This window comes from Dipteris shenzhenensis, chromosome 20, assembly GCF_047967505.1.
Source record: "Dipteris shenzhenensis isolate YYH24624 ecotype China chromosome 20, Dip_SZ_1.0, whole genome shotgun sequence".
NCBI classification, from domain to species: Eukaryota; Viridiplantae; Streptophyta; class Polypodiopsida; order Gleicheniales; family Dipteridaceae; genus Dipteris; species Dipteris shenzhenensis.
This window is the reverse complement of record NC_141615.1, coordinates 16,507,623-16,522,433: the sequence shown is the minus strand read 5'-3', so window position 1 is coordinate 16,522,433 and position 14,811 is coordinate 16,507,623. Positions and strand designations below refer to the sequence as shown.

At 48.1% G+C, this 14,811-nt stretch overlaps 1 protein-coding gene across 1 annotated transcript in view; it reads left to right on the top strand.

Moving 5' to 3' along the window:
• Positions 1-14,811, top strand: part of LOC147889347 (uncharacterized) — a 225,183-nt gene that overhangs the window by 40,717 nt on the left and 169,655 nt on the right. The gene's annotated exons all lie outside the window — the stretch shown is intronic.

The following is a 14,811-nucleotide window of genomic DNA, read 5'->3' as shown; positions in this document are numbered from 1 at the left end:
AAGGAATTACAATCTGTAGATTTGGAAAGAGCAGACAGCTCTGTATATTTTAATCTACAGTGAGTTATGAGAGGTCTAGAGTTTTGCCCACACTACCCCAATCACACTCTATGTCAACTCACACTCTTGATGTCAGAGAGAAAGGCCACACTTCTCATTTACCATTAAAACACTTGCAAGTCGTGGAATGATTCTTCTCTTTATATTTTTCCTCTTATTGTGGGACTTCCTTACAAGGATGATCTAGCTGCACCGAGAGTAGTTAAGAGGAGCCGCACATGCAGCCACATATGCATGAGGAACACCCCCTTAGGTGCACCACAACTTCTGCGCTCACCTTGAGAAAAAAATCAGTAACCCCATGCTGCTGATGCCAATCATATATTGTATGAGGCATGAGAGGGACTTCCCATGTGGAGCATTTGGCCTAGCTGCCAAGGAATTTATTCCAGGAGCCTTAGACAGTCCTGCAGCCGCCACAAGACTGGGCACTGGCCATACGCCAATGAAGCGGAGCAAGGATAACGCTGCTAAGGAACAGGATGCAGCCAAAGCCAAAGCGGCAGAAGAGGCCAAGGTGGAGAAAGAGTACCAAGAATACATGGAACAACACAAGAAATAGAAGGCCGAACGGGAGACTGCAAAATTCCGTGCAGCACAGGCAGAACAGAAGGAAAAAGAATCTAGGGAATCTAGAGATCATAACAAACAGGCCAGTGGAATACAACGACTAGAAGATGAGATAAGCCAGCCACCAATGGGATTGGTAGAGGATGCAGTCTGCCAATGGGGAAAGCGATTTGTAACCAAAAAGCAAATGGACCAAGGAAGGATGAAGTTGCAGACGAGGAGAGGATGGGAGATGGATACCATGCGGAGACAGTGTAGAGTCTGAGCAAAGGAGACAAAGCTAGAGCTACAAGCTTACTTAAGTGAGGAGTGCACTTGGTATTCTTGGTGAAAGATGCTACAATGTTGCCTTTGCAATGTGATGGCATATGTCTTGTGTCGAGCTAAGTCTATTGTTCATTCCATGGTCTGCGTATGTCGTATGCATACTCGATTCCCAATAGCACTCACCTGCCACTTTTTGTTCCTTTGTTCACTTGCACTACAGAGTCATTTTACATAATAATTCTGTTCCTTCATTCACTTGCACGATTAGACCTTCTTGAGAGCCTTTGCCCTCCTCTGTTGCAATGAGGCTGAATGACAAGCTACTGAAACAACCCGCATGTAGGACTTCTTAAACAAAGCAACCAAGATAGAGTGCCCCAGTTGAGCTTCAAAACACCAGGCCTCCTAGCCCTTGACTCCAAGAATCCTAGCAATGGCAACATCTCAAGGGAGACTATTAAAAATCAGAGAAGAATTGAAGGGAGGGGTGAAGAGACTTCATCTTTTCAGGCCCAAGTTAAGATTGGTCTTGGCCCTCCTTCATCTTCCTCCAACTTGACTCTTTCCTTTGGGCAAGTTTCACTCCCCCACCCCAAGCCAATATAGTGCTAGGCAAGTTCGAGCCCCCCCTCATTATCCATATTATTTCTCGCCTTGTCCCTATTTCCAAAAATCTGCTTACTATTCCAATTGTGGAAGACAAGTTAGGCGAAGGGTCTATGAGACTAAAAAGAACTAGATACAATGAGCTGAATGCGTGGAGCCTCTAATTGGGCATCCACACCCAAGACAACTACATCAGAATCCTAGAAACAGGAGTACATAAAATGTCTGAACCCATGCAGAGGATGGGAGCTGTGGTTTGGCATCACTGTGATGGTCCTCTGGAAGTTGGCAGCAGAGGGGTCAAGCCAAGGGGGAGCCAGGTGATGTACGAGGCTGCGGCAGAGTGGTGGCAAGAGTCGATTGTGTGTGGTCTGATCTGGTCTTCTAGTTGTGGCCCTGCGTTGGACAAGTGCCATTGTCACACCCATCGGCTGTATCTCCCGTCTGGTGAACATGGAGGGGAGACTGTCGAGCTTGATCTGTGCATCGACTCACTAGCGAGTCTATTGTGTCTCTTGCTCTGGGCCTCAGCTCTGCTGTCTCCCTGGGACCTTCTCGTCCATGCTATCTGGCTAGAAAATTCGGTGATCATGCTTTGAGTGGAATTTGGCTGTGCACCCTGATCTCGCCTATGTGTCCTGAGCAGATGATTTCTATGTCTGACGGTCTCATGAAAGTCACCAGCATGTTCAGAGGTGTACCTAGCTGCAAGGAGGTGCCTGCAGAGAAAGTTGGAGCACATGGATCTCTACCAGAAAGTGCCGTGATGACATGTGGCATGTCCAGGAGGAGGTACAGCATGCGTATGGTGTATTCTAGGGCGTGGGACAGACCTGGATCTGTAGGCATGCCTATCTGGAACAGTACAGAAGGCTGCAGCAAAGGATTCGGGGCTGTGGAGGTCATCTCAGGGCAGCAATAGGGCCTTAAACAGGGGCAGAACCTCAGAGGAAGATGGCACAGGGTTTGGGGCAGGCTATGAGCCTCAAATAGGCCTAGATCATTTTGGCTACAAGGCAGGACTAGCTGGGCCAGTGGCAGCCTGCCACATGGCCAGGCAAGGCCTGCAAAGGCCTCGGAAGGTGAGCCCGCCTGGTCGGTTTTACAGACCAAGGTGGGTTGGCCCAAACAGCCTATAAGTCGGCCAGTAGAACTCTATCGGGTTTTCCAGTTTAGGGGGCATCCAGCCCCTGTAAAAGGAGGCCTTTGGGGCCTCACTATTCATCCTCTGGAGCAGCAAGTTCCCTTGCAGATTGGAGCAGCAGATCAGCAAGAGTAGGGCCTACATCTGGAGGTCTACAGGAGGCTGAAGAGCTGCAGACAAAGCTAGGAAGGGCTGCACACCTAGGCTGACATCCAGGCAGCAAGGTGTAGAGATCATGGCACGGAGACCAAGTCTACAGAAGCTCATTGGAGAGCACACAGGCTTAGGGATCTAGACGTGCCACGGAGGTAGTAGGATGACACCTTTTGGGGTAAGGACAGAGGACCACGATTTGATGGGACTCCGGACTCCTTTGTATTGTGTCCAGGTGGCTGCCGAAAATATATTTTGGTTGGTTTTATATCTCCTGTGGAGCATTGTCTATTTGCTGGCTTGCACATACACGCATGTTTTTTGAGTACACACAAGTAAAGAAGTTTTTGGACTCTGTAGTTAAACACTTCCGCATGTAATTCCTGGGATGCTCTATCAGCCTTCCGCTGTGGGGTACCCTCTGTCTGATTTATTTCTTACATATTATAAGAGCCTTGATTGGAAGTTCATGGGAAGTGGAGCTTGAAGGCAAGGACCTTGCTGAAGGACGACCTTGATTCAGAGCTCAAGGAAATGTACTTCGACGTCTGAAGGATTGTGCCCTTGCGAGGAGGAGGGAGGCTCAAGTTCAAACAGTTGTACTACACTCTTACTCTATCTGTATACTATTCCTAATTTTGGGGACGCAAGCAAGTTGGATGGGAGCAATCACCCATCATGAAAGATGAAGGTCAAGAGCCATTTCCTGTTGAGGGTGCCTTGGGAGGTTGCGGGACAGATAGTTAATACCCCAGGCCACGACAGCTCCAGCGACTACAACGGTAGTGACTGTACCGTTTTGGTGAGAGCTTGGCCAAAACGAGATGCGGAGGCATTGGCTATCATTGTGGGCACCACGGCGGATGCGGTACTTCCTCACCTATAGATGGCATACTCTCCCTTCAAGGCTTGGACCATTTGGAGGGACATGTATGACCTCGAGACGGAGCTCTATGGCATGAGCATGGATGAGCAAGGTTCAGGTAAGGATCACATCTCCAAGGTGAAGGTGGTGCGGGTTCAGTTGGTGGCAGGTGGTCAAATGACAAGTTCAACTAGGATGGCTAGGCTATTGCTTGGCATGCTTCCCAAGAGCTATGGTAGTTTGTGACTACAATGATTGTAGGGTAGAGGGCGGTACCAGTGACGTTCAAGGAGTTGGTACCATTGGTTTTGTAGCAAGAAGCTTGGGAGAAGAAATATGATGGAACTGATGAGAAATCCCTTATAGCTTAGGACAGGAGCAAAGGCATGTGTAAGGGTAAGCCTAGCAAAGGCAAGCCCAAGGAAGACAAATTGGATAATGGAGTGGACTCTTTAGATGAAGAAAACAAGGAGAAGAGGAAGAAAGAAAAGAAGTGCCTCTATTGTCATGACCCAGGACATTTTGCGAAGGATTGCAGAAAGAAGAAGGCTGATCATAAGAAGAAGGGGGCTAGCTTAGAGTCAGAGGAGTCAAAAGCTAATGTGGTGTTCACAGGCGAGCTTTTCTTGGTGACATCTCCTGGTGGTGTTGAGGTAAAGTATGTAGACCCCGGTGTTACAGTGAGGATGTCTGACATAGAAAAATGGTCAAAAGAGGAGTCAGAATCCTGTGTCTAGGTGTTTGGCTGGTATTGCTGACACAGAGTAGACTTCTTCGACGGGACCTATGGACTAAGAGTCAGATGGATGTTGTGACAAAGAGGGGAACATCACATGACTACACATGGAAGTTGATGGTCCAAGGAATCTAGAATTGCACTTGGGATTGATTTTTCAAGTGTGGTATTTTGTTGCAGACCTTGTCAGATGGAGGACAAGTTGAAACATATCATGAGAGCATGGTGCCTAGAGGACTTCAGGCTTCACCCAACATGAGGGGCATAGTCGGAGGATGCTAGTGCCTGGAGTCCTCGAGTTTGAAGGCAGGTACATGACTGAAGGAGGTGGTGCCATCTGGTACATACCAAAGATGGACCTATGTACTAGGGTGGTGTGCTTATGTGGAACGGGACTTGGTGGAGCAGGAGTCATTGGATGAAAATCCAGAAAGCAACATCGCCACCAAAGTGTTTTAGAGGGCTAGGACACGGGAGCTACTGGAGCATCTTCATCAACAGGTTGGTATCGGGCCAAGATGTGTTGGCCAGAGGGGTGTTGTGGTCTGGTCATCTCCCCATCTGTAAGCCTCCATATGAGTGGGGCAAAGGGGGGGTGGACCATAGGGTGATGTGGCTGCTACATGGGCAGTACCTTGGCTGCCATGTGGGCAGCATGCTCACAGCAAAATACACAGCAGAAGGAATCCACATGGGGCTGCCACATGAGCAGCACATGGGCTGCCATGTGAGCAGCATATGGAGATGTGTACCTGGCTGCAAGGAGGTGCCTGCAAAGAAAGTCGGAGCAAATGGATCTCTACCAAAAGGTGCCGTGATGACAAGCGGCATGTCCAGGAGGAGGTACAGCATGTGTATGGCGTATTCTATGGCATGGGACAGACCCGGATCTATAGGCAAGCCTGTCTGGAAGAGTACGGAAGGCTGCAGCAAAGGATTTGGTGCTGTGGATGTTATCTCAAGGCAGCAGCAGGGTCTGGAACAGAGGCAGAACCTCAGAGGAATATTGCGCAGGGTTTGGGGCAGGCTATGGGCCTCAAACAGGCCTGGATCAGGTCATCTACAAGGCAGGACTGCCTGGGCCAGTGGCAGCCTACCACATGGCCAGGCAGTCAGAAGGTGAGCCCCCCTAGTCGGATTTATAGAGCAGGGTGGTTCGACCCAGACAGCCTACAAGTCGGCCAGTATAACCTTACAAGAGAAAATGGCAAATGAGCGTTCTTTTGACAAGGCACGTGCACACAAACTCACTCTCTCCTGTGTTTTTGTCTTGCCTTGTGTTGGGTCGGCCAGTTTTGTTGTCACGGGGACGTAGTGGGGTGATGTTGAAGTGTCCAACTAACTGTCACTAAATTTAGCCTAGGGTACCAAGTTAGGGGCCTTAGTTAATGCCCAAAAGGTACCTATGATTTCATGTGCAATAAGTGCAACTCCTAGTGCTATTAGAGTGGCTTCAATTTCTAAGGTCATTAGTTTGGTTCAGTGGGGTCATCCTTTAAAAATTGACCCCCTAGAGATCCTACAAACTAGGGTCATTGGTTCCCAAGCATCAGGGTCATGGAGTGCCATCTGAATCCCCTAGGGCATTAAAATCCCATGCCTCGTTTTGCCATGTGTCTGTGTGTGGAGCTAGTGTGGCCTCTCTGCTTGCCTTGTGGCACCTAGGTGTCACCTTTGGAAGCCCTTGGAAGGCCCAGGAGCCCTTCCTTGCCTTTCCATGCTGCTTTGAGTCTTCACCCCTACTAGAAGTCCCTCATTCTCACAATCTGCTGCCCTATGACCCGTCTCTTTGCAGAGAAAACACCTCTCTTCAGCAAACAATGTATTCCTCTCTTCAAGGGTGAGAGAAGAGGGCTAATGTTTTCTCCTTTGTCCTGCCACAAACTTTGATTTAAGAGGGATTTTCCAGCTTGCTTTGTTTCTTTGGCTCCTCCTTGAAGTTGCCTTTGAAACCTAAGACTCTGCCCTGCATGAGTGAGTAAGCTGTGTTGGCATTCTCTATAAACTGTGACATGCCGCAAATGTGAGTCTTAGTACAATAGTCCTTCAGTTCTTTAGGGAGACCACAACAATACTTTTCAACCTACTCTGAAATGGGGACTGTTCTGTAAGAGCTCACAGGTAGAAGTGCATCCCAAAACTTCTTGTTGTAGTCTTCTAGATTCTTGCATTCCCTAGCATTCAAGTTATGCCACTGAGTCATACCATCCACTTCAAAAGTAGTGGTGAGCCATGTGGCTGAGAATGCCTTCTTAAATTCAACCCATGTAGCAGGTGTTTGGCCCTGAAGGAGAAGGCTAGACGACCACTGTATCGCATTACCCTGAAGGAATGTGGCTGCCTTCCTGATTTTCGAGGACTCTCACAGGTAACCTCCAGCAAAAGCCAAGTCAAATTGCCAAAGAAAGTAAGAGCCTTCATCCTATCTGCATGTCCATGGAGATTTCAGCCCACGAGCACCTCAGTTCTCAGTGCGCCTTGCACTAGATAGGAGCAGGAAGTGAGGCGTCCAAGAATATGGCCTTAGATGCAAGAAAGGAAGACTTTTGCCGTGAAGAAAGTCAAGAAAAGCTCCAGAAATGGCCTAGAATGGAGGCGTCCAGGTCCAGGAAGCATGCCAGCAGCAGAAAGCACCAAGTGGAGGAGAACTATCGCAAAGAAAACTCAAAATTCGACTTCAGACAGCAAGAGAGAAGCTGCAAAAAAAGAACGTGCAGCAACTTGGGCTGACTCTAATCAAGGCACAAGAGAGGACCCCTAAGGCAAGAAACCCAAGCCAAGTGCTGGCCACATCCCTGACATCATTGGGGGTGAGCATGATGAGAAGAAGATAGAGATGTGCAGAGCATGGGGCAAGCTACGGGATTAGCATTGTCTGTACTCCTTTGACAGTCAAAGGATCGAAAGCAAATTTCATTACTCATGAACTTGCAGCTCAATTGGGTCTTCGACCATAGGAGATTGGTCCTCTTTGTGAGGCCAACATGGCTAATCTGGAGCTTAGTACCCTTGTCACTCCTATCATAGGGAAGCTACAGATTCACATTTGGGGATATGTGGACTATTAGGATTTCTATGTGATGCCTTTACCTGAGTGTGATGTTTTGCTGGGGATGCCTTGGATGTACCGTGTTCATGCTATCATTGATACACATGATAAGAAGCTTACTTCTTGACTTATAGGGGTAAAACCTAAGTCATAGATGTAAACTCAAATGGGGAATCAGTCCCAGTTGTATCCACTTCGGCAATTTCTTCTATAATGAAAAAGCATCTTTCAGTGTATTTGATTTTTGTCAAAGAAAAAGAACCAATTGAGGATAAATCTAATTTCTCCATGCTGGAAAAACAAACAACTGAGTTTTTATTTCAGTTTCAAGATTGTTTTTTAATGAACTCCCAGAGTTATCTCCTAAGAGGCCAGAAGATCATACCATTGATATCATTCCTAGCAGTTCTCCACCTAACCGACCACCATACAGGGTGAGTGCGGCACAGCAAGAGGAGATCATGTGTCAGGTGAATGAATTGTTACAGAAGGGGCCGATTTAGACAAGCTCTTCTCCATATTGTTCTCCAGTCCTACTGGTGCAGAAGAAGGATGGATCTTGGAGAATGTGTATTGACTACAGGGCTTTGAATAAGATCTCTATCAAGAATCGATTTCCTATTCCACGCATTGATGACATCTTGGATTGATTAGAGGGATTAGCCATCTTCAGTCGCATTGATCTGAAGAGTGGTTACCATCAGATACGAATCAGGCCTGAAGATGTACATAAGACTGCCTTCAGGACCACTTTTGGGCTTTATGAGTTTCTTGTCATGCCATTTGGTTTGACTAATGCTCCTGCTACCATCAATCGCATGATGGATCGCATTTTCAGGGAGCACAGGAAGTTTGTGGGTACATTCTTTGATGACATTATTGTGCACTCGAAAGATGACGAGGAGCATAGGCAACACTTGGCAGTTGTATTTGCAAAACTCAGGAAACACAACTTGCTGGTCAACACAAAGAAGAGTGAGTTCTTCATGCCAGAGATACATTTCCTCTGACACATCATCTCAGGAGATGGAGTGAGGATGGACCTTGCCTTCATTCGCTATCTTGCTGAGATAGCTTCACCCTTACATGCTTTGCAAAAAAAGGCAGTGCCTTTTCGTTGGGGGAAGAAAGAAATTGCAGCATTCAATGAGCTGAAAGAAAAGCTATGCTCTGATCCTGTTATCATTATGCTAGACTTGCAAAAGCCTTTTGTTCTTCAATGCGATGCAAGCGGTAATAGTGTTGGTGGAGTGCTTATGCAGGAAGACAGAGTGGTTGCATTAGAGAGCAGGCTACTCCGAGATGCTGAACACAACATAAATGTGTATGAGCAAGAATTGGTAGCTGTAATTCATGCTCTTACTGTGTGGAAGCACTATCTTTTAGGTGCTGATTTTTATGTGCAAACTGATCATCAATCGCTGCGATACTTTCTCACTCAGAGAAAGTTGTCAGAGAAGCATATGAGATGGGCAAACTCCCTTTCCATTTTTCATTTTCAGATTGTACATGTGGCTGGAAAGAAAAATGTAGTGGCTGATGCACTTTCCAGAAGGCCACGTACGGGAGCAATGTCCAAGAAACCACAAGTATTTGCAGTTACTATTGCTTATCACAATGAGCTTGATGCCATGAAGGAGCAGTATGCTACAGATGATGCTTTTGCACGTATTTATGATCAGCTTATGGAGGGCAATCAGCATGATCATTATACACTTAAGGAGGGATTTATGATGATGCATGGAGAGCTGTGTGCGCAGTCATTGACGGATAAGGTGCTCATTGAAAGTCATGCTCCATTGTATGCAGGGCATAGGGGTATTGAGGCTACAACCAAAGCAATAGAGCACTACTTTTATTGGCCTTCTCTACGGAAGGATGTTGAGGCTTAAGTCAGGAGATGCATGACAGGCAGAAACAGCCCGGTTTACTCAGCCTTTGCCTATACCAAATAGACCATATCGATTTTGTTTTTTATCTCCCTTGCACTCCTTCTGGTCATGATGGCATATGGACCATAATTTGCAGATTCAGCAAGATGGCTCACTTCATTCCAGTACGAAAGAAGATTACAGCCGAGCAGATGGCAAAGGAATTCTTGAAATCTGTTTTCAAGTATCATGGGATGCCTGAGTCTATCGTGAGCGATAGAGATCCACGGATGACCAACATGTTCTGGAGAGGTTTGTTTGATAACATGGGTACCTCACTGCTGTTTTCATCTTCTTATCATCCACAGTCTGATGGTCAATCAGAAGAGGCAAATTCTACAGCTTTGGATTTGCTGCGTTGTTATGTGTCTAAGCACAAAGCAAAGTGGGAATAGTATTTGCCGCTGATTGAGTATGCATACAACAATACAGTGCCCTCTTCCACGGGTAAGGCACCGTTTGAAATAGTGGAAGGAGCGAGAAAGGGTCCTCCTATTTTGCATACAAAAGACAAGATTTTTGTGGTAGATGAGTATGTGGAGGACTTGCGGGCAGCCTATGAAAAGGTTAAGTATGCCCTCCTACGCAGCCAGGAGAAACAGAAAAGAGCTGCAGATAAGCATCACAAGAACCTGGTCTTCACAGAGGGTGATTGGGTGTTGCTGCGTTTTCTTAAGGCACGCCTCAGGAGCAAGAAAGGGAAGGTAAAGCTGTACACCAAGCTGAATATAAAATACTACGGCCCCTTTCAAGTTCTTGAGAAGATCAATGAGGTGGCTTATAGGTCGAAAAAAAATTTTTTCTTCAAAGAAAGGAACCTTCTATTAATGCTTGAAAGATTTCATACAAGACAACAGCCCCGAAGGTGCTGAGTATGAAAAAACTGAAAAAGGCTGAAAGAAAAACCGGCATGTTCCAAAGAAGCCCAGCTCACTGCCTAGGGGATCTTTGGAACTGGGGCTAACAGCCAAGTGGGGGGACTATACAGCCAGCGAATCCCTCGCAGAGTGAAGATGTAGAAATCATGTGCAGGCCAAGCCTTGCAGAAACAAGCACGCCTCTCAATAGTCGCCGTGGAGCCTAGAGTCCCACGCTCCTAGTTGGACCGTAGAGTGTAAATGATATCCTGCCAGATGGCAACCAAGGTAGCCGAGGGTGGAACCGGGTGCTCTCCCATCACAAGACTGCACCAAGCCACCCAAATGTTCCAAGCCGTGATTGTGGCTACCACCTCCCAAACACTGTCCTCCCTAGGAGGAGGAGGAGCTAGGGTGTCAAGGGGGACTGCCTCATGGAGTGTAATCCTCTGTATCCGGTAGGCTGGGTAGGTTGGGGAGATCTCATCAATCTGAAATGCGTGTCCTCCCTCTGTCAACCAAGCCACCATTCCCCAGGTGTAATCTCTGTGTATACTCTGCATGCATGTCATGATCCTACTACCCCTCCACTCGCATCTGCTCCAACCACGGGCCGATGGGCAAGCCTCCGTGGGCTGTCAGCCAGAAGAAGTATGAGATCTTCCTCGGTCGCAAGTTGGACCACAACCGCATCCAAAACCTGGAGCGAACATCCCGAGGCACCCTCTGGGCCACCCAGTGTCTTTCCCTCGAGGGAGTCCACCTTGACGAGTCCATCTGAAGTCTCCTGCCAATCTGTGTGGTGTAGGAAAAGAAAGGTACCTCATCTATCGTCTCAGCTAGGCCGCCCCTAGAGGGCCAGAACCACTCCCCCGGGTCCCACTGGACCTCCCTCAAGGGTCTACCCTCCCATAGCCAGAGGCGCCATCGAGAGGCGTCCTGCTCTGAGATACTGGGATCAATGTGCCACTCCTTCCCCAAGCGTCCTACCACTCTAATCATCTGCCAGTGTATCCCATCAAGGCTCCCATCCATCTCAAGGTCACTCCCAGTGAGGGGTTGAAGCAGGCCTCCAGGTCCTACACGGAAGAAGCTGGGGTGCATGTTGCCGCGCTGCATCAAAATCCTCAAAGGAACACCAGTTTGGGAAAACTGCCCCAACCATCTGCTGTCTCTCCAAATGTGAAGTCCTTCCCATCAGGACTCTGGAATGGTAAGTCGATCTCGACCATCCACTGCCCTACCTCTCTCAGATGCGCTAGGGCATCAAGCCTCGCCTCTGCCTCCATAGGTAGTTTGCTCCAGCGACCAAAAGACCCTACTGGACCACTGTCCCACTGTGTCCAGCCAATGTGAGTCTGCTGCCCAAGCATACGTCCCTCCTGATCTCTGACCTCTGGGTGCCATATAAGGGGCTAGTGCTCAAACTCCTCTCTACATCTGGGCGGCGGATGAGGCCTCCTACTAGTCTCTGCCAAACCTTGTGGAGGCTCCTCGTCAGGGGGGAGCCCTTCCCCGTAAGGGGGGCCTCTGAGGAGATCCATCTATGTGAAGGCTGCCACTGTCCCCCAATGCGTGGGGTGTTCCTCAAAAGCCCTCTCTATAAGAGGAGCTTCCAAGGCTCGGCACTTGGGGTAAGGCCACGAAGCACCAACTTGCCTAGAAGGGCCCTGCTCTACATCTCCGGATCAATGATACCCAAGCCTCCCAGTGCTTGTGGCATGATCACCGTCTGCCAAGCTACTCGGGCCCTAGTGTTCCTCGTGCCGTCTCAACCTGCCCAGAGGAAGTTCCGTACCAACTGTCAGAGCTGCCCAATGCATCCTCTGTGAAAGCACCAATAGGAGGCAATATACCAGGCAGTGGCAAGAAGGACCTGGTTTGCCACTAAGGCGCGACCTGCGAGGGAGAGTTTGGCCGAGCTCCAATAGAGAAGCTTGCGTCGAACACTCTCAAGGACCGAGGCAATTTGCTGCTCTGCTGTGATGTCAATACCCACCTGGCATCCGAGGTATCTTGTTGTCTGGCCCCGCGGTATCCATCTGAAACCAAAGTCACTCCCCCACTCACGGATCTCCTGTGTCTCCTCAAAGCCCGTGAGGAAGCCTATGGATTTCGTCCAGTTGATCCGTGCCCCCGAGGCCTCATAATAGATAGCCAAGGCGCCTCTAACTCTCTCTAGACTCGTTGTGGTGCCCTCAACATACAAGGCCGTGTCATCTGCAAACTCCGAGTCAAGGAGCTCCTCCTCCTATCTGATTGGGAGCCTCAACCCTGTGAGACCCGCCACCGCTTACAGGTAACTTCACAGGTTGAAGTTACCTGCGTAGTGGACCATCCACAATGCTTTCCATGTCAGATTGTTGAAGCCTTTTCATGAAGAAGAGCTACAGGATATTCCAGTTGAAGAGCAACCTGAAGTTCATGAGCAAGATGAGGTCTTGATTTATGAGCAGATTGTGGCACATAAGGATCGGAAGGCTAATGGTAGAGTTGCCAGACGCTATCGAGTCAAGTGCAAGAATTATCCTGCAAATGATGCGATCTGGATGGAAGAGAGTGAATTGGCAAATTCACCACCACAGGTTTTACAGCTCTACCTTGAGGCATTTGGTCTCGAGCCTACTACGATAGTGGCTCATTCCAGTTCAGCAGAGCACAGGTCTGGAGCATTACTGGATGTTCACGGGGGAGGTAGCACCTCCGCACCCATAGTGCAGACAGGCTCACATGATATCTAGAGATCGCTTGGTGAAAGTGCGGTTTCACCCGAGGCACTGATGTTGACAGTGTTTCTGCCGTGAGACTTCTATGATGAGTGATCATGACACTCCAGTTGGTTGATACACTCCCATATGGATGGATCTGTAGTCCTGCTGTATGTACATTTATTTTTGGTACTTCATGTGATGTTGTACTATGGATTATGGGCTGTTTATGCCTATTGTGACAGCCTTTTCTATTTGCTGTAATTTTGGGACAGGAAAGAACATAGTTTGCTGTTTCAAGAGGGGGGGTATGTCACAGGGATGTGGTGGTGATGGTGAAGTGTCCAAACTAAGTGTCACTAAATTTAGCCTAGGGTACTAGGCTAGGGGCCTTAGTTAATCCCCAAAAGGTACCTATGATTTCATGTGCAATAAGTGCAACTCCTAGTGCTATTAGAGTGGTTTCAATTTCTAAGGTCATTGGTTTGGTTCAGTGGGGTCGTCCTTTAAAAATTACCCCCTAGAGATCCTACAAACTAGGGTCATTGGTTTCCAAGCATTAGGGTCATGGTGTGCCATCTGACTCCCCTAGAAGCATTGAAATCCCACACCTCATTTTGCCATGTGTCTGTGTGTGGAGCTAGTGTGGCCTCTCGGCTTGCCTTGTGACACCTAGGTGTCACCTTTGGAAGCCCCTGGAAGGCCCAGGAGCCCTTCCTTGCCTTTCCATGCTGTTTTGAGTCTTCACCCCTACCAAAAGTCCCTCATTCTCAAGATGGCAGATTTTTGCAGCTTCTTTCTTGCTGGCTGAAGTCGAAATTCGAGTTTTCTTCGCGACAGTTCTCCTCCACCTTGTGCTTTCTGCTGCTGGCATGCTTCCTAGACCTGGATGCCTCCATTTTGGGCCATTTTTGGAGCTTTTCTTGACTTTCTTCATGACAAAGGTCTTCCTTTCTTGCATCTGAGCCGATATTCTTGGACGCCTAACTTCCTGCTCCTATCTGGTGCAAGGCGCACTGAGAACTGAGGTGCTGGTGGGCTGGAATCTCCATTTTGGTGGTCGCAATCATGGCGGATCTGTTTCAGCTTGCTGAACCGTCTCTTTCTTGATCTCTTCTGGTGCTGGAAGTCACTCATAGGCAGCTCCCTCCTACCAGAGTCTGTTGTCTGTTGTTCATGGGCCTTTCTGAGCTGAAACAGGTTCTTTTTGTTTGCTGGATTCTTGTCTTCTTCTTCTTCTGCTCTATGCTACTGTCATTCTTACTGAGATTCTGCAAGGTTGGATGCCCTGCCATTGGCTCGAAAGAGGATTGGGGCACTGGTTGTGATACTCTCTTTCTGGGGGTGCGGTGGCAAGCCTTGGGCTCAGTAATGGCTTGGATATATGTGAATGCATTGCTTGGTATGCTGTCAGGTTGTTCTACTTGTGTTATGCATGGCTATCGAAAGAAACCAAGATAATAGCACTGGGAGTTGGTCACTGGCACTCCCACGGGTTGGCATTGTACTGGGTTGCACCTGCAGGTGAGCTCTTGAAGGCAGTCCCTTGTCTTTGAGCTAACCAGTAATTAAATAAATACCACAAGGAGTGCCAAGTGTTGGGGCCAACAAGTGTCACTTTTAATGCTTTTGAGTAGGGGCATTCTAGCCTTCCTTGTATTAAATGGTTCAGTGATGCTATGCGGTGAAGATATATGCTCCAAGTTTTGCTTGTGGGCAATGGCAATGTTTCAAGTTGGTTGTATTTCAGATTTGTGAGATAATAGAGTCAGTTACACTGCCCTTTGTTGGTCAAAGGCCGGTTACATTAGGGGGCATCCAGCCCCTATAAAAGGAGGCCTTTGGGGTTTCATTTTTCATCATCT